A 19,862-nucleotide genomic window follows, 5' to 3' on the forward strand; every position below is an offset into this window, starting at 1 on the left:
CACCATCACCCTGATACAAAAACCATATAAAGATACTACAAAAAAAGAAAATTGGGCTTCCCTGGTGGCGCAGTGGTTGAGAGTCTGCCTGCCAATGCAGGGGACACGGGTTCGAGCCCTGGTCTGGGAAGATCCCACATGCCGCGGAGCAACTGGGCCCGTGAGCCACAATTGCTGAGCCTGCGCGTCTGGAGCCTGTGCTCCACAGCGGGAGAGGCCGCAATAGTGAGAGGTCCGCGCACAGCGATGAAGAGTGGCCCCCGCTTGCCGCAGCTGGAGAAAGCCCTCGCACAGAAACGAAGACCCCACACAGCCAAAAATAAATAAATAAAAATTAAAAAAAAAAAAAAAATTACAGACAAATATCACTGATGAATATAGATACAAAAATCCTCAACAAAATACTAGTAAACAGAATCCAACAACACGTTAAAAGGATCATACACCATGATCAAGTGGGATTTCTCCCAGGGATGCAAGGATTCTTCAATACACGCAAATCAATCAATGTGATACACCATATTAACAAACTGAAGGAGAAAAACCATATGATCATCTCAATAGATACAAAAAAAGCTTTCGACAAAATTCACCCATTTATGATAAAAACTCTCCAGAAAGTGGGCAAAGAGGCAGCGTACATCAACGTAATAAAGGCCATAAATGACAAACCTACAGCAAACATCATTCTCACTGGTGAAAAACTGAAAACATTTCCTCTAAGATCAGGAAGAAGACAAGGATATCCACTCCCGCCACTATTATTCAACATAGTTTTGGAAGTCCTAACCACGGCAATCACAGAAGAAAAAGAAATAAAAGGAATCCAAATTGGAAAAGAAGTAAAACTGTCACTGTTTGCAGATGACATAATACTATACATAGAGAATTCTAAAGGTGCCACCAGAAAACTACTAGAGATAATCAATGAATTTGGTAAAGTTGCAGGATACAAAACTAATGCACAGAAATCTCTTGCATTCCTATACACTGACAATGAAAGATCAGAAAGAGAAATTAAGGAAACAATCCCATTCACCATTGCAACCAAAAGAATAAAATACCTAGGAATAAACCTATTTAAGGAGGTAAAAGACCTGTACTCAGAAAACTATAAGACACTGATGAAAGAAATCAAAGATGACACAACCAAATGGAGAGATATACCATATTCTTGGATTGGAAGAATCAATATTGTGAAAATGACTATACTACCCAAAGCAAACTACAGATTCAATGCAATCCCTATCAAATTACCAATGGCATTTTTTACAGAACTAGAATAAAAAATCTTAAAATTTGTATGGAGACACAAAAGACCCCAAAGTGCGAAAGCAATCTTGAGGGGAAAAAAACGGAGCTGGAGGAGTGAGACTCCCTGACTTCAGACTATACTACAAAGCTACAGTAATCAAGACAATATGATACTGGCACAAAAACAGAAATACAGATCAATGGAACAGGGTAGAAAGCCCAGAGATAAACCCACATGCCTATGATCATCTAATCTATGACAAAGGAGGCAAGGATATAGAATGGAAAAAAGACAATCTCTTCAATAAGTGGTGCTGGGAAAACTGGACAGCTACATGTAAAAAATGAAATTAGAACACTCCCTAACACCATACACAAAAATAAACTCAAAATTGATTAAAGACCTAAATGTAAGGCCAGACACTATCAAACTCTTAGAGGAAGACATAGGCAGAACACTATGACCTAAATCACAGCAAGATTTTTTTTTTCACACACACACACTGTATTTTATTTTTACAAGAGATAAATAGACTGACACCAAGCATTGTAAATGGATGACCACAACAAAAGCAACAATGATTGCAGTTACCAAACACGAAACACACTCATACTATGTCATAATATTGACATTCAGTCCAGTAATCCTCCACTGTAACAGCTCCTTTACTTTGCAGTGAAAATTGATTTCTATATTCTAGCAAGATATTTTTTGACACACCTCCTAGGGTAATGAGAATAAAAACAAAAATAAACAAATGGGACCTAATGAAACTTAAAAGCTTTTGCACAACAAAGGAAACCATAAACAAGATGAAAAGACAACCCTCAGAATGGGAGAAAGTATTTGCAAATGAATCAACTGACAAAGAATCAATCTCCAAAATATATACATAGCACATGCAGCTCAATATTAAAAATACAAACAACCCAATCAAAAAATGGGCAGAAGACCTAAATAGTCATTTCTCCAAAGAAGACATACAGATGGCCAAGAGGCACATGAAAAGCTGCTCAGCATCACTAATTATTAGAGAAATGCAAATCAAAACTACAATGAGGTGTCACCTCACACCAGTTAGAGTGGGCATCATCAGAAAATGTACAAACAACAAATGCTGGAGAGGGTGTGGAGGAAAGGGAACCCTCTTTCACTGTTGGTGGGTATGTAAATTGATACAGCCACTATGGAGAACAGTATGGAGTTTCCTTAAAAAACTAAAAACAGAATTACCATATGACCCAGTAATCTCAGTACTTGGCATATACCCAGAGAAAATCATAATTCAAAAAGACACATGCACCCCAATGTTCATTGCAGCCCTGTTTACAATAGCCAGGTCATGGAAGCAACCTAAATGCCCATCAACAGATGAATGGATAAAGAATATGTGGTACATATATACAATGGAGTATTACTCAGCCATAAATGGAACGTAATTGAGTCATCTGTAGAGACGTGGATGGACCTAGAGTCTGTCATACAGAGTGAAGTAAGTCAGAAAGAGAACAAGTATCATATATTAACGCATATATGTGGAATCTAGAAAAATGGTACAGATGAACTGGTTTGCAAGGCAGAAATAGAAACACAGATGTAGAGAACAAACTTATGGACTCCAAGGGGGGAAAGCAGGGATGCGGGGTGGTGGTGGGATGAATTGGGAGGTTGGGATTGACATATAAACACTAATATGTATAAAATAGATAACTAATAAGAGCCTGCTGTATAAAAAAAATAAAATAAAATTCAAAATAAATGAATACATCATAATGTTTTACATCACTTTCGTTTCTTAGATAAAGCAGTGCAATTTGCAAACAGGTACTACATGTAAATGAGAAAATGTTTATTAAGCAACAAGAAGGCAACAAGAAAGCAATGTGCTTGGAGTTAATTTTCATTGTATACTGAAATATTATATTGTATTATATATTGAATGTATTTATTAAAAATATATGATTATTCATTGTGTGATATGACTTTTGAGATTATAGTCAGGACATAATTATACATATATTTAAATTTATTTTCAACATATTAATAGCAGTTAGAGAAATTACATTTTAACTTGGTAGAGTTCCCTGAAATCTTATAAATATAGTAAGATGATTGGTTCAGATGTCCGAGTTAATCATCCTTAATACATGCTTAAAAAATATGAGTCTTGAATACTCAATGATTCCTTCATTCCTCTGTTCTCATTCCTGAGTGAGGATGAATTTGAGCCACCATTAATCATACATGAAACAGGAAACATTTAGATTCGATTTTTTTTTAATGAGTAGAACTATCCTTTTAGATTTCCACACACAGTGGAAACAACTGCTGCTCTATTTTCCATCATGTCCGACCATGGTGCCACTGTCAAAATCATGTCAAACATTTGTTGTAGTATTTACATCATAAGCAGTTCCCCTGTCCCCACCCACACAGTTTAAAGCCAGCATTGTAAACTCTTATCTATCCCTTGGCATGATGTTAAGTCAAGCATTTGCAGGCAGTAGTCTTCCTACTGGGGCTGTTTTCAATCCCAAGATTAAGAATTGCAGAAATGTGGTTAAATAGATATCTTGTGCTGGTTAAGGCTCCTCTGTGATGTGTTTTAGGCCTGAATTTCATTCTATGTTATATAACAATTATACAACTTAAGAATGTAATTTAACTTAAGAATGTAATTTATATAAAAATATAGGAATATAATTTTCCCATTTAAAGGAATGTCATGGGCAATTTTTTTCTATGGTCAAGTGATTAAATTTAATCTAAGATATGGTATATTTGTTCTAAGAATCTTACGAGAATTTAGGGGAAAAGACTTTAATGCCCTTGGAGACTGACATGATATTAAGCTTGTAGTAGTGCAGTTTCTCCTATTTTCCTTCTCAGAAAATAATACTAAATCCTTTGGACCCAAGAAATGAGAAGAAATTCTCTACTTGTTTTGCTACAGGGGAAAACCCAAAATGCCTCTCCTGTGATAGAGTCTCAGAGAGCTCTCTTTCTGTGAGAGACATCTTCTGGTTCACAAAATGTAAGTAGGGCATATATGTGAAGGTAGAAAATTATGATTAGCTTTTAAAAAAGGTAAAATAGTTGAATCATAATTTGCCAGTTTCTAACTTCCTGGCACACAGTATTCAAGGCTAAAAGGATTCATCAACTGATCAAATATTAAAATTAACAGCAGTGATTTTATTTTCTGCCCAGATATGTGAATCAGTGGCTCTCCTTAATTCAACTGATATTTCACAATCCTGACAAAATACTTTTGAGTCCCAGGGTTCCTATAAAATTCATAATATTGCCTTATTGTCCTGGAATTTGTTCTCCTTCTAAATCATAGAATAAAAACATGATTAAACTGGTAAATATTTATTAGTCTAATACTCTTATTTTGTAGATGAGTTAAGTGAGGTGTTAAATGAGAGTTCATGGTTAGATGTTAGAAATATGTATATTTTCTTCAGTTTATCTTTTAAATTATGATAGTAAAAGATAAAATGTCATTTTTCCACCATTGGTTTACCACCAGTACAGCAAATATATCTGTAGAACATGTCTGCCATTTATCCCTTGTTTTTTAATTCTTTGTGATACCAATAATACATTCTACTTAAAAGTTTCTAGAAATAAGGACATTTGGTTGCTGACCTAATTTAAGTGAACAAAAATAGTGTGATGACATGAGGATTCTTTTTTCCAGCTTGAGCAGTACTCATTTTGTGACATTAGGAAAGCTTTCTCATTTCTCTATGCCTCAGATTTACTAAATCATGTTATTAACTAATTGTCATAATGTTTAATATTTGCTGAATGATGAAAGAAATTGAAGACAACACAAACAGGTGGGAAGATATACTGTGTTCTTAGACTGGAAGAATCAATACTGTTAAAATGACCATACTATCCAAATCAATCTACAGATTCAATGCAATCCCTATCAAATTACCAATGGCATTTTTCATAGAACAAGAACAAAATATTTTAAATTTGTATGGAAACACAAAAGACCTCGAATAGCCAAAACAATCTTGAGAAAGAAGAATGGAGCTGGAGGAATCACGTCCCCTGACTTCAGATTATACTGCAAAGCTACAGTAATAAAAATAATATGGTGCTGACACAAAAACAGACATGTAGATCAATGGAACAGGATAGAAAGCCCAGAAATAAACCCACACACTTATGGTCACAATTAATCTGTGACAAAGGAGGCAAAAGATACACAATGGAGAAAAGACAGTCTCGTCAATAAGTGGTGCTGGGAAAACTGGACAGCTACATGTAAAAAAATGAAATTAGAACATTCTCTAACACCATATTCAAAAATAAACTCAAAATGAATTAAAGACCTAAATGTAAGACTGTATAAAACTCCTAGAGGAAAACGTAGGAGGAACACTCTTTGACATAAATCACAGCAATATTTTTTTGGATCTATCTCCTAGAGTAATGGAAATAAAAACAAAAATAAACAAGTGGGACCTACTTAAACTTAAAAGCTTTTTCATAGCAAAGGAAACCATAAATAAAACAAAAAGACAACCTACAGACTGGGAGAAAATATTTACATATGAATATATTTTGTCACTCCCTTCTGGCCTGCAAAGTTTCTGCATAAAAATCAGCTGATAGCCTTATGGAGGTTCTGTTGTATATGAGTCTTTGTTTTTCTCATGCTGCCTTTACAATTCTGTCTTTATGTTTAACTTTTACCATTTTCATTATGATATGTCTTGGTGTGGGTCTATTTGGGTTTATCTGGTTTAGGACCCTCTGTGCATCCTGTACTTGGATATCTGTTTCCTTCTTCAAGCTTGGGAAGTTTTCAGCCATAATTTCATTAAATACATTTTCAACCCCTTTCTTTTTCTCTTCTCCTTCTGAGACTCCTATAATGCAAATGTTGGTATGCTTGGTGTTATCCCAAAGATATCTTAAACTGTTTTCATTTGTTTTAAATTTGTCTTTCTTTTTACTGTTCTGATTGGGTGATTTCCATTATTCTATCTTCCAGATCAGTTATGCATTCTTCTATATCATTTAGTCTGCTATTCATTCCTTCTAATGTGTGTGGTTTTTTTTTTTTTAATTATTTCAGTTAGTATATTCTTCAGTTATCACTGATTCTTTTTTATATTTTCTAGTTTCTTTTAAAAATTCTCATGGTATTCATCTATTCTTTTCCCTAATTCAGTTAGCATTCATATTACTAATGCTTTGAATTCTTTATCTAATCAATTGTTTATTTCTGTTTCAGTAGTTGTTTTTTCAGAAGTTTTCTTTTGCGCTTTCAATTGAGACAAATTCCTCTGTCTTCTAATTTTGCTTATCTTTCTCAAATTAGGTCAAACAGTTACCTATGGTGATCTTCAAGTGGTGTTCTTACATAGGAGCATCCCTATATAGTCTGTGTGCCCAGTGGCTTTGGTGGGAGAGCTGGATTTGATATGAACTCAAGTCAGATCTGTCCTCAGGATGTGCCGGCAGCTATCACCTTGGTAGGAGGTGGTGCTGGAGAAGGAGGGGCTAGGGCTGGAGCCAGGTGTGGGGCGGGGTCAGGTCCCAAGTACTAGAGCAGAAGCCCTGAGGGTTGAGTCTGAGCCTGCTCAGTTCCTTTTAAGTGTGTGCTCTTTCCCCTCCCAGTACCAGCACCCTCAATCCCAGAGGGGGACAGTGCTAGAGCAAGAGAGGCTGGTATGGGTATTTGGTTAAGGTCAGGGTACCGGATGTGGTAGTCTGGCCACTGTCAGAAATATGGTCTGCCTCTGATATGCTGCCTGTGTAATTGCCAGTAGTGGTTGCCACCTCCCTGTTGATATGCCACTTAGGATTTGAGCCACCACAGCGTCTCACAGCTACGCTGTTTCCTCGATCATGGCATCCCTTGCTCCATTGTGGTTTGCTTGGCTTAGGCTGGGATGCCATCAGGGTGGTTGTGGGAAACCAGTCAACCACACAGTTTCAGTCCTCCCTTTCCACTGCCTCTCGCCTGCTTCCAGTTCATGCAAGCATTTGCATACTTCTCAGGAGCAGAGTCCAGCCTTCCCACAGTCCTCCTGCTAGTCCCACTGGCCCTCTGACCAGCCAGGGGGGCTTGTCTTCCTTTTGTTGGATTCCAGGACTGGAGCACCCAAAGTGTGGCTTGAACCACTCACTCTCCGGGGAGAGTCTCCACCCACGTAATCTCCCTTTCCTTCTGAGTCACCTCCCAGAGCACCTGTCCCTACCTGATCACTTTTCTTCCCTTGCTACCTGATGCTGCGTGTATCTTTCTTACAGCCTTGGTTGTACAGGAGTCTGTCTGCCAGTCTTCAGTTAGTTTTCAATGAGAATTGTTCCACAAGTATATGTATTTTCTGATATATTTGTGGGGAGAGGTGAGTTCCACATCCTCCTACTCCGCCATTGTCTGCCCAAATGCTTTAAATGTCATTTAGATATTGGGTTAATGACATAAAAAAAGAAACATAGAAGTATAGAACTAGTTTCTTCCTTTGGTGAACTTTATTTTGAAGATTAGAAACAACGAGTACTGAGCTGACTGGTGTTCAATAAAAATTACACATGATGAAGGCATTGTGGTATGTGAAACATGTACTGGATGTGGATCACAGTTCTGTCCTCATCTTGGCTCCTCAGTCACCATGATCGTCATTTTCAGGGCATCTCTCAAGCCTTTGTGTCCCTGTAGGGAGATGCTTGCCCAGCTCACTGCACAGGGTATTTATGGTGATCCAGTGTTTGTGATATATGTGAAAGTGTAACCTAAACAAAAAGTGAAAGTGAGTAATAAACAATTTAAAGTTTAAACTCTTAGAGACTCTTAGGAAAAACATTCATGCACATTAAGTGCTACACTGTAAGGCTTATGTAAACCAATAATTTCTTTATATCTGATGAGTAAGGATAATTTTACTTTCCAGGTAGCACATTAACTACCTCGATGTTCTTTGACCCTGAAAACAGTTTTGCTCTTGGCTAAAAGCAACCAGTAATAAAATTCCCTTCCATTCTCATGATGACACAGGGGCAAGATTATAGAATCTTGAATTCTGATCAAGAGATATTGTACAGAACTGCAGTACCTTGCAAATAAAGGGACTAGTCATTTCCTGGGTTGTATCCTGTGTAATAAGGGATAAGCATCTGTACTCAGTATTTTAAAGATAAAATGCTGAAGGATAGAAAAATCTTTTTAAATTCCAGCATTGCACAGAGCAGTTATTGAGGAAGGAGAGACCAAAGAATCCAAAAAATTGGTATTAAAAGCTCTAATACTGCATTGAACACACAGTAGAGTTATTCGGGACATTATAGGATTCAACAATGAAAGATGGGGATATAAGTGAAACCAGAAGAAAGAGATACTCAGAGACTTCTGGCTAAAATGTTCTGTTAACTCAAGAAAGGGGAAATAGAAAATCTATGTAATTGACAAAATTAAATACTACTTGTAGCTTGTTAAATATATATTTATGTTTGAGTTAATACTTGTCTAGTGAACAGTGTGTAGTTTCTTCCACTATGTAGCTTCGGTTATAACTGACTGTTTATGAGGTCCTGGATTGAAAGAAAATCGTATACCACTAAAGTTGTCACATATATTGGGTATGATTCAATAAATAGTTTTAGTCAAGGGCCTGGTACCCATATCAATTAGCAGTAAGTCTCTCATTACAGAATGATAATTTAATTATTCTATGTCTTATATGAAGAAAGTGCTTTGAAAATTATTTCTGTTGATCACACAATTATGGAGCATTCACGTTATCCTCATTTAATCCTCACAGCATCTCTTGTGTGGAGAGAATGGTTCAATTATTCAAGCCATTTGCTGAGGAGGAAGCTGAGACTTTGTGTGATTCTATCACTTGCCCAAGCACGTCTGACTAACAAGAAGCACACAGGGGATTTGGAACACAGGGTATTCTGACTCCGGAATATGAGCTATTGATACTGCATGGCTGGATTTCTTACTATTCCTCATCTCACATATGGAAAAGAATAAGTGCAGTTTTTTAAAAGCACATAGAGTTCTGGACAGAGTGCCAGGGCTTTAGTTCATGGCAATGCCGCCATTCCCCTTATCCAGACAGTTTTCTTTCTGCAGAGCTATTGATGAGAGAGAACATTGTCTTTGGTTTTATAGCTGGTGAACAGTGAATAAGATATTCTCAGATATAGACTTGTGCTTTGTCACTAAGTGAAAATGATTGCAGCTACAGCAGTCAAGCACATGAACTCTGTTTCTCAGTTCTGTCATCTATCAGGTCAAGTAGTGATTTTTAAGCTCTTTAGGATTTCCAGAAGACTAGGCTAAGAAATGCACAGTTTGGCTGGTATCAGTAAATAAAAGATTGCCATGCAGAAACATACTGAGTGTTTGTGTGCGTGTGTGTGTGTGTGTGTGTGTGTGTGTGTGTGTGCGTGCACGTATACCTGTGTCTGTATGTTCATATATTACTTGCATAATTATGTAACTTTTCTAAAATTTAAAATACATTGAGATATACATCAGGTCACACTTTTTATTACTAACTCTGCCTCTTTCTAATGCTGTTGAATTCCCAAAGCAAAGACTGCCAAGAGAAAACTTAAAATTATATAATTTAAACATAGTAATTATTTTGCTTAAAAGAATATTGATTTGTCCAGTGAACATGAAGACACAGATGGACAACTTTTAAAATACTGATACACTTTTAGGATAGAAGTGAATTTTGCAAGGGCCACTCATTCATCAAGAAATATTGTTAGAAGCCAAGGCCTTATTCTCAGACCTCGTCTGTTTTCTCTGCTTTCCTTCCATAAGGCAGGCACCTGTCATTTATTCTCAGTAACTGTCTGATATTATCTTTCCAGAAATTCTTCACCATGCATAGATGTATATTGGAATTTGCGTCTCCTTTATCGGTCCCCTTACTCTTTTCTCAATCAACCCCCTCAGCTCCCAAAGTCAAGGAAGGGGGGGGGGGGTCCTTTTCTTTTTAAGGGGTATGTCATTAATAGACACAGGGATAAGACATGAAATGGATAGCAGGTACTAAGGTGTTGCTCACTACAGATGTGGAGAGAAGTAAACACATCAAAAGAGTGACTCTTAGTTGGAGCTAAGAAGTCATAATATTGAGTGTTATGCTGAGAGTTTTTTAAAACTTTCAATTTTTTTTTTTTTTTTTTTTTTTTAATTTATTTATTTATTTATTTTTGGGTGTGTTGGGTCTTCGTTTCTGTGCGAGGGCTTTCTGCAGTTCCGGCGAGCGGGGGCCACTCTTCATCGCGGTGCGCGGGTCTCTGACTGTCGCGGCCTCTCCCGTCGCGGAGCACAGGCTCCAGACGTGCAGGCTCAGCAGTCGTGGCTCACGGGCCCAGCTGCTCCGCTGCATGTGGGATCCTCCCAGGCCAGGGCTCGAACCCGCGCCCCCTGCATTGGCAGGCAGACTCCCAACCACTGCGCCACCAGGGAAGCCCAAAACTTTCAATTTTTAATCTTCACAAAAATCCTTCTCCCACCAGATTTCCTCATGCCTTTTTGTCAACCGGTTCTCAAATTCAAAGTTTGCTGAATGATCACCACCCCAACAACTGGTCTCTATCAATTATCCTGTTGTATTTTTTTCACAGCACATGTCATAATCTGAATATACCTTGTCTATTTGTTCATTATATCTCTCTCTTAAGAAAATGACTAGACTGAGAGACTTTAGTCAAAAACTATTTACACTATGTGGCATCTTTGTGAATTTAGTAAGTTATCTAGTATGACTAAGCCTCTGTTTGCACATCTACAAAACTGGACTAGTAAAAACTTAAAAACTGTTCTGAAGATTAAAAATAATGTGCATAAAGCTGTTGAGCATTGGCCAACACACATTAAGGATCATTTGTCACTGCACTGCATTCTCATTATAATGATCAAATCCAAACCACTATAATCTCTTTTCTAAACCTCTGAAATACTGTTCATCACTTTTCCCTTCATTCCTCTCCTATTTTCATAGAAGACATGTTTCTAAACATAAATAAAATCATATTATGTCCCAGCTTAAAACACTGTTTTCACCCTCAGAATGAAATCTAAACTCCTTAAAATGGCCTAGATGACCCAGCAAGATCTGGTTATTTATTGCCTACCTTTTATTACGTCATTTTATACCACTCTTTCCTTCTCACACTGACCACTCTTTTGTTCCTTAAATATAACAAACTCTTCTCCCATATTTTTTTTACATTTTTCATTGCTTACAGTTTAAGGAAATACAGAAATTGAACAAATTTATTAAAAAATGAAACACATACTCTGAAAATGAAATGAATTTCTAGAAATAAATATCTAACAATGGATGAATCAAACAGAGTAGATACCAAGAGAGGGAGAATAAGTGAATTGGAGGAAATATCTGGCAAATATAGCGTGCAAAGGAAAAGAAATGGAAAAAAATGGAAGAGCAGTTGAAGTACAGTGTGTAGAATGAGAAGCCCCAAATAGTTCTCATAGAATATTTGAAAAGTAAGAGGGAGGGTGGAGGTACATCAGTATTTCAAGAGGCAATGACATAAAGTTTCCCAGATTGGAGGAGCATACAAAGCATACAAAGGATAAATAAAAACAAATCCACATTTATACATGTTACAATGAAACTACAGAACCTGGGAGATAAAAATAATGAAGTTACCAGAGAAAATAAACTGATTACTTTCAAGAAACAACAGTTAGACCGAAAGGAGTTATTTCACTTCCATCAGCAGATACCACAAGACAATGGCGTGATCATTCCTGAGTGATACATACATACACAGGATTTCATTGAAAGAACTAAGGATTTATTTCCATCTGTTGAGACCAAGGATCTGGTGCACTTTGATCATTGTTCTACTGCCAGTGTCTAGAATGGATGGTAGAAACTCCTGTGCTATTTTCTGAATGAATGAATCAATGAATAAATCAATTAAAGAGCTCAAAAATTGTCAGTATAAATAAAAATAATGAGCAAGTAGAAGTCACAGAATTTACAACATTCAAACAGTACTTGTCCCATCTCCCTTCTGAGATGGTACATGACATTTATAAATTTGCAGTTACTTCTGAGAGAGGAGCTTGCAAAACTTTTCTCCTTCTGACCTGCCGTTGTAAAGAACAAAGACTACTTCTTCCCAGTGTGAGGATCCAGCAAGACAGACATTAAAGAGCATCCCATAGCCTCTGTAGAGAACAATTTGAATATATGAAAACCTTTCACTGAACATACTCCAGTGCTGTTCATCACTCAAGTTATGGATTCTTTCTTCTGTTAAGAATCTAAATATTATAACTTCTACTCATTCTACTTTTATGTTGCTCTTAGGAGTTAAAATATAATCAATTTTCATGCTGTAAAGGCATTTTGGAGTATAAATATATATATTTTTAGAGACTTCACTCATATAACTATAGTTGTGTTTATTTCTTCTCTACCTCATTGTTCTTGTTCCATTAGATTTATGAGCTGATATGTCATAGAATTGTATTTTCTAGTAATATATGCATATGTGTATAATGGATATAAAAGAAATATCTGACTGCTATGTTTAGTAGTTTTATTACAAGATTAAAACTTTTTATTTGCTATAGATTATATCTTGATTTTGCCTATTTATTAAAAATTAATATACTTTATTTATTAGAGCAGTTTTAGGCTTGCACACAATTGAACAGAAAATAAAGGGAGTTCCTATATATTCCCTCTCCCTCGTTTATTATTTACATCTTGCATAGATGTGGTATACTTGTTACAGTTGATGAATGAATATCAATACATTAATTAAAGCCCATGGTTTACATTAGGTTTCACTCTTTGTGTTGTACTGTTCTTTTTGGTTTTGACAAGCACATAATGCCATGTATCCACCATTACACCATCACATACCATTACAGCATCATACTCAATAGTTTCACTGCCCTAAAAAACCCCTGTGCTCTACCTATTCATCACTCTCAAACCACTTGCAACATCTGTTCTTTTAAATGTCTCTATAGTTTTGTCTTTTCTAGAATGTCATATAGTTGGAAGCATACAGTATGCAGTGTTTTCATGCTGGCTTCTTTCATGTACATATATATATACACATACACACACATACGTTTAAGGTTCCTCTGTTTCTTTTTTGTGGCTTGATGGCTTGAGAGCTCCTTTTGTCTTTTAGCACTGAATAATATTCCATTGTATGGATATACCACAGTTTGTTTATCCATTTACCTATTGAAGGATATCTTGGTTGCTTCCAAGTTTCGGTAATTATCAATAAAATTCCTCTAAGTATTTGTGTGCAGGTTTTTGTGCGGACATAAGTTTTCAACTCATATATTACTTGACATAAATATCAAGGAATGTGCTTGCTGGCTCACGTGGTAAGACTGTTTAGCTCGGTGAGAAACTGCCAAACTGTCCTCCAAAGTGGCTGTACCATTTTGCATGCCCACTAGCAATGAATAAGGGTTTCTGTTGCTCTACATCCTCATCAGCATTTGATGTTGTCATTTTTTTTTTTTTTAGCCATTCTAATAGGTACGTAGTGATGTCTCATTTTAATTTGAAATTTTCTAATGATAAATAATGTTTAACATCTTTTCATATGCTTATTTGTTATCTGTATATTTTCTTTGGTGAGGTGTCTGTTTAGATATTTTACCCACACTTTATTTGGGTTATTTGTTTCCTTATTGATTTTTAAGGTTTTTTGTATATTTGGATATAGTCCATGAGATATGAGTTTTGCAAATATTTTTCTTGCAGTCTGTGCCTTGTTGTTTCATACTTTATAATACTGTATTTTGCAGATCAGAAGTTTTTAATGGTAATGAAATCCAGCTTATCAAAATTTCCTTTCACAGATCATGCTTTTGGAGTTGTTTTCTAAGAAGTCATTGCCAAACCAAAGGTCACCTAGATCTTCACCATTATTGTTTCCTAGAAGTTTTATAGTTTTGCAGTTTCTGCATTTTGCATTTAGGTCTCTGACCCATTTTGAGTTAATTTTTGTGAACAGTTTAGTGTGAGTGTCTAGTTTTTTGGGATTTTTTGTTTTTTGGTTTTTTGGGGTTTTTCTGCATGTAGATTTATTATTTTATTTGTGCTTCAACAAGACCTATTGTTTTATTGATTGGAAATTTCTTTATTCCTGTTGGAGAGAGTTACATATACTAAATTGTTGTGGTTAGTTGTATTAGATTTCCATTGAAGCCATTTCATAAATTAAAAGTTGTATTAGTTGGCTCAGGATGCCATAACAATATATAATAGACTGGGTGACTTAAAAAACAGAAAAAAAATTTTTTTCACAGTTCTGGAGACTGGAAATCCAAAATCAAGTTTCCAGCAGGGTTTGGTTTCCGATGAGAGCTCTCTTTTTGGCTTGAAGATGGCTATCTTCTTGCTGTGTTTTCACATGGCAGAGAAAGAGAGAGAAATCTCTCTCTTCCTCTTATAAATCTACAATTCTGTCAGATTATGGCCTTGCCCTTATGACCTCATTTTACCTTAATTACTTCCTAAAGACCTTATCTCCAGATACAATCACATTGGGGGTTAAGGCTTCAATATAAGAATTTGGGAGAAGTAAATAATGTTTGTATAGCAAATGTGAATCTTATTTACTTAAATATATTACAGAATTTTAAATTCAGACTGTGCTTGTATGAAGACTTTACCACTTTTTAATTGAATGGGGGGGCTCTATATCCTTAAGTCAAATGAGATCATCTTAAGAATCCCTGTTTTACAGATCACTTAGAAAATATATTCTATCATTTTTTCACTGTAGGCATAGAAGCTGTGTGTGTATGAGAGAGAGAGAGAGAGAGAGAGAGAGTGTGTGTGTGTGTGTGTGTGTGTGTGTGTGTGTGTGTGTGTGTGTGTTGGTTTTGGCTTTGTTTTGGGTTTTTTGTGGTATTTTTTGCTTCTTTTACCTCTTTGATACCAGCTATAAATTCTTGAAGGATCACTGATTAACCTCAATGTTGTTTAAATATTGACCCAGAAAATTCTTAATACCAGTCAGACTTTAGTGACTGAACTGTACAGGGATAAAGTATCCTTTGTGGACACTGATAGTAAGTTTCCCTTGTTTTTACTGGGTAGCATTAAAACCACTGGCAGGGAATAGGGAAGACTTCAGCAAGACTTCATTTCTGCAAATTACTTTGAACTTAAGCCTTGTTAAAAATCATAGTACATAACAATAAGAATTTAAAGGAATAATAACCATAATACTGAATCATAGTATATCTGGGTATTTAGAATATTATTTATATTCTTTTGTTAAAAACATTTTTTTCAGAATGGTATATGAAACTGGTTATGAAAATGGTATATGTTCATACTGGTAAATCATGGGAAATAGGACTTCCCTGGTGGTGCAGTGTTTGAGAATCTGCCTGCCAATGCAGGGGACATGGGTTTGAGCCCTGGTCCGGGAAGATCCCACATGCCACGGAGCAACTAAGCCCGTGTGCCACAACTACTGAGCCCGTGTGCCACAACTACTGAAGCCCGCATGCCTAGAGACTGTGCTCCGCAACAAGAGAAGCCTGGGCAGTGAGAAGCCCGCGCACCGCAACGAAGAGTAGCCCCCACTTGCCACAAATAGAGAAAGCCCACGCCCAGCAACGAAGACCCAACGCAGCCAAAAATAAATTAATTAATTTTAAAAAAATGGGAAATTTATACCCATGTACAATGTCCTTGCCTTATGATTGTAAGATTATTATTTATAAACATTTAACTTGAGGTAGTAGAAAGAGTATTGATGGGGCCTGTAAGGTCCTAAATGCTGTGTCTTACTCCATGTCACCTTAGATGTTCATTTGATTTTTCTGGTACTCGATTTGAGTTAAAAAAAAAAAAAAGATAATATAACATAAAGTGTCTTCAAAAACAAAATATGTTATTTGCTTTTAAAGAAGTATCTAAGAAATATGCTGATTATTATGTACTTAGCACTGTGAACATGAAAGGGAAAGAATGAGAAGACACAGGACACATAAAGCAGAAAGTCTTCTTACAAAAGATGATAATTACCACACCACTTTTAAAACAATCTGATTTGAAAAAGGCAGTAATTAATGACTTGTTAAGTAATTGGGAACATAGACTCCAGTAGTGGCAGGCACAGTTTAATGAGTGAGGGCTGGAATGGTTATAGTAAGTTTCATAGAGGAGATGACAGGCAGAATAATACTCCCTCCCTGCAAAGATGTCTCTGCTCTAATCCCTGGAACCTATGAATACGTCCCCTTACCTGGCTGTGATGGCTAATTTTGTGTGTCAGTTTAGCTAGGCCAGGGTATCCAGATATTTGGTCAGTCTAAATGTTGCTGTGTAGGTATTTTTTAGATGAGATTAACATTTAAATAGACTTTGAGTAAAGTAGATTAACTTTCATGAGTCGGTAGGCCTCATCTATTCATTTGAAGGTCTTAAAAAAAGACTGAAGGTTTTCCCCTAAGGAGGAAGGAGTTCTGCCTTCAGACTGCCTTCGGGTTTGAGAAACAACACCAGTTCTTCCCCTGGTTCCCAGACTGCTGGCCTCTCCGCAGCTTTCAGTCTTGCCAGCCCCCACGATCCTGTAACCCAACTCCTAATTCCTGAAAAAGAATCCATCTCTCTCTCTACCCACCCCACCTCACCCCTCACACACACACACACACACACACACACACACACACACACACACACACACACCCCAATGGTTCTGTTTCTCTGGAGAACCCTAATACAATGGCAAAAGGGATCTAGAAGATGCGATTAAGAACAGGGATCTTGAAACCTTGAGATAGGGAGAATATCCTCAGTTATCCAGGTGGACCCGATCTAATCCCATGCATCCTTAAAATGGAAACACTTTCCTGGCTATGGCTAGAGGTTAGTATGACTATGGAAGAAGAGTCAGTGGCCAATTTTGGAGATGGTGGAGAAGACATGAGCCAAGGAATGTGGGCAGCCTCTTAGCAAGGAAATAGATCTTGTCTAGAACCTCCATAGAGGAACACAGCCCTGTTATATCTTTTCGTGCAGAGACCCATGCAGAGCTTCTTACCTAAGGAACTGTAGAAAATAAATTTGTGGTGTTTTAAGCCACTAAGTTTGTGTTTCAGTGGCAATAGGAAACATACTAGGGAGGTGGAATTTATAGCCTGAATAGGACTTGAATAAGAGTTGTGTAGGCAGAACTGAATTGCAGGCCTGATTGTGGAGTGCTCCTGTACTAAAGGAGGCTGGCTGGACTGGAGTGGAGGATAAAGCTTCACTTAGGCATAAACCTTCATGTTACTGCAGTGGGGGTTGACACAGCTGAGACTCTTAAGTCTGAGGAAGATAGCACCGCTCCTGAAGCTGCCATGGGTGCAGAAGGGCAGCTGAATGAGAACAGCAGTTTTGCCACGTAACTACCTCAGACCCCAGTTGTCTGAAATTGCAACTTTTTACATATAATCATAGATCATGATATTTAAGGCTATAAAAGATGTGAAGAGGTTGCTTGATCTAGGCCTCTGTCTTCATGTAGCCAGTTACTGTCATCCTTATGAACAAAATACTGTAACTGAGACCCAAAGGAGAGCCGTCATATGGCTAAGGTGGTCCCGCTAGTCATCAACAGAGTAGACTCTAAAATGCAGGTCTGATAGCACATTTATGTGAGAATCTTCAAAAAAGGAGAGATTCACAATTACCAAATATATAAGTTTAAAAGGTATATTGATATGTTTCTCTAATATAAAACACTTTGAAATTTAACTTTAGTTTTTAAATAGCTCATCATACATACTCAGGGCTTTGTTTTTCTCTGTAAGTCATAGTATCCCTCAATCCCAAAGTATGTGAAGAGCAGAAAAACTACTTGAGCTCTATGACTGACTTCTTTTCTTACCTGAATTTTTTGACCAATGGATTGCCTATGATTTTTCAATGATATTTATTGTTTGCTTATTCAGCCATGGACATGGTAGAGAATAATCTCTTGAATAAATGAGTTAAAGGGATTAATCCCATATATCAATGCTTGTCAGTGTTATAAGAACAATCTTTAACAGCAAAAGAATGACAACCCTAGCTTTGTATACTGTGTTGAGAGAGGATGCCTAAAATATGCCAATGCGAGCTTGTAGTTACACTATTATTTATGGCATAACATGCTGATGTTAAGTATGATTATAAACACCATTATGTATTAGATGCAATTCATTTTGTTTTTCTCATCTGGTTTGAGGACCCGTGAGATTATATATCATCTCAGCATGCAGCCAGAACAATATCTGAGTTGGTTGGAACACTGAGCATATTTCCCTTAGAGAGACTTACTGTTCTTAAGAATAAGAATATGATCATTCAAGAGTGCCTTCTTCCTAAATGTGTGATAAAATGCTAGGAGTCACAAGGCCCAGTAATAACACCCATACTCAGGCAATGTAGAGTGGTGACAGGATCTATTCAGACCTGGGTTTAAATTTATTTCTCTCAATTATTTCCTACCTCTTTCCTTATTTCCTTCCTTTCTTACTTCCTTCCACAAATATTTATGATGTTCCAGGCTGTTATTAAACTATAGTTATTATATATAGTTATTAAGGTATAACCTCTGCATTCAAAGAGCACATAATCTAATCATACACCATTGCTGGATGTGTGACCTTACTTAAGTTGCTTGACTTCTCTGAGCACCTAGTACTGAGTCAGTCATCATTAGATGTGAACTAAAGGGAACTATCCTTTTTCTTGATCCCAAATTCTTTGCTGGGGTGTGCGTACCTCATGGAAAACTCCTAACTCTCTCTTTTTTCTTACACCAGTAGTTTTGAATGGTGGTGGGAAAGAGTTGAAAAGGATGAGCTTTCTCTACTCCTGAGGTTTCCTTCCTTATAGAGGGAGCTCCTTTAGCATAACATTCTAGGACTTTTTCTGCCTCATCACTCTTTTATCTCCCAGTGAAGAGGCAGGATTTACCTGATGGGTGAATTTAGAAGGAGAAGCTAGGTGTGAAGGGCTGACCCTTTGTCTCTCCCTGTCTTGGGAAGCATGTATCCTGTGCATATCTGTCATGCTATAAGTTGTCAAGAGCCTTGTTCTAGGACAGAAGTATGCAGTGATCCCATTTTGCCTTTGTCATAGTGGGTAAGTCAGTTTTACTGTTGTGTTCATTATAAGCCCACTTACCATCCAATAAAAGCCACATTTTCCATTATGAATAATAAAGATGGTATTTTGGTGCCCATCTGCCTTTCTCAACTGGTTCAGAACTCAGGTGGGGAAGAGCAGTGATATTATTGTGCCACTGTGAATCCCATTAAATGGTAATTATTGTTTCCTTGGGACTCTTGCAGAAAATAATTTTTTTAAATGTCACTTGAACCTGATGATTGCAGATGCTAGCATAATAGAAACAGGCCGGGGGTCACATGCCTCTCTCTATTTTTCTCTGTGAGAGAATAAGTGTTGCCTGATTCCTTTCTCCCAAAAGAGAGGTTATAAAAGATCATGATGAGGTTACTCCTTTGTGTTTCTCCTTTCCTTATTTAAAAATTAATGGCTTGGTTCCAAAGGAGTTGTCATAGTATCCTACTAATTTT

The sequence above is a fragment of the Balaenoptera borealis genome (assembly GCF_965194805.1).
Source record: "Balaenoptera borealis genome assembly, chromosome: 4".
Classification (NCBI taxonomy): Eukaryota; Metazoa; Chordata; class Mammalia; order Artiodactyla; family Balaenopteridae; genus Balaenoptera; species Balaenoptera borealis.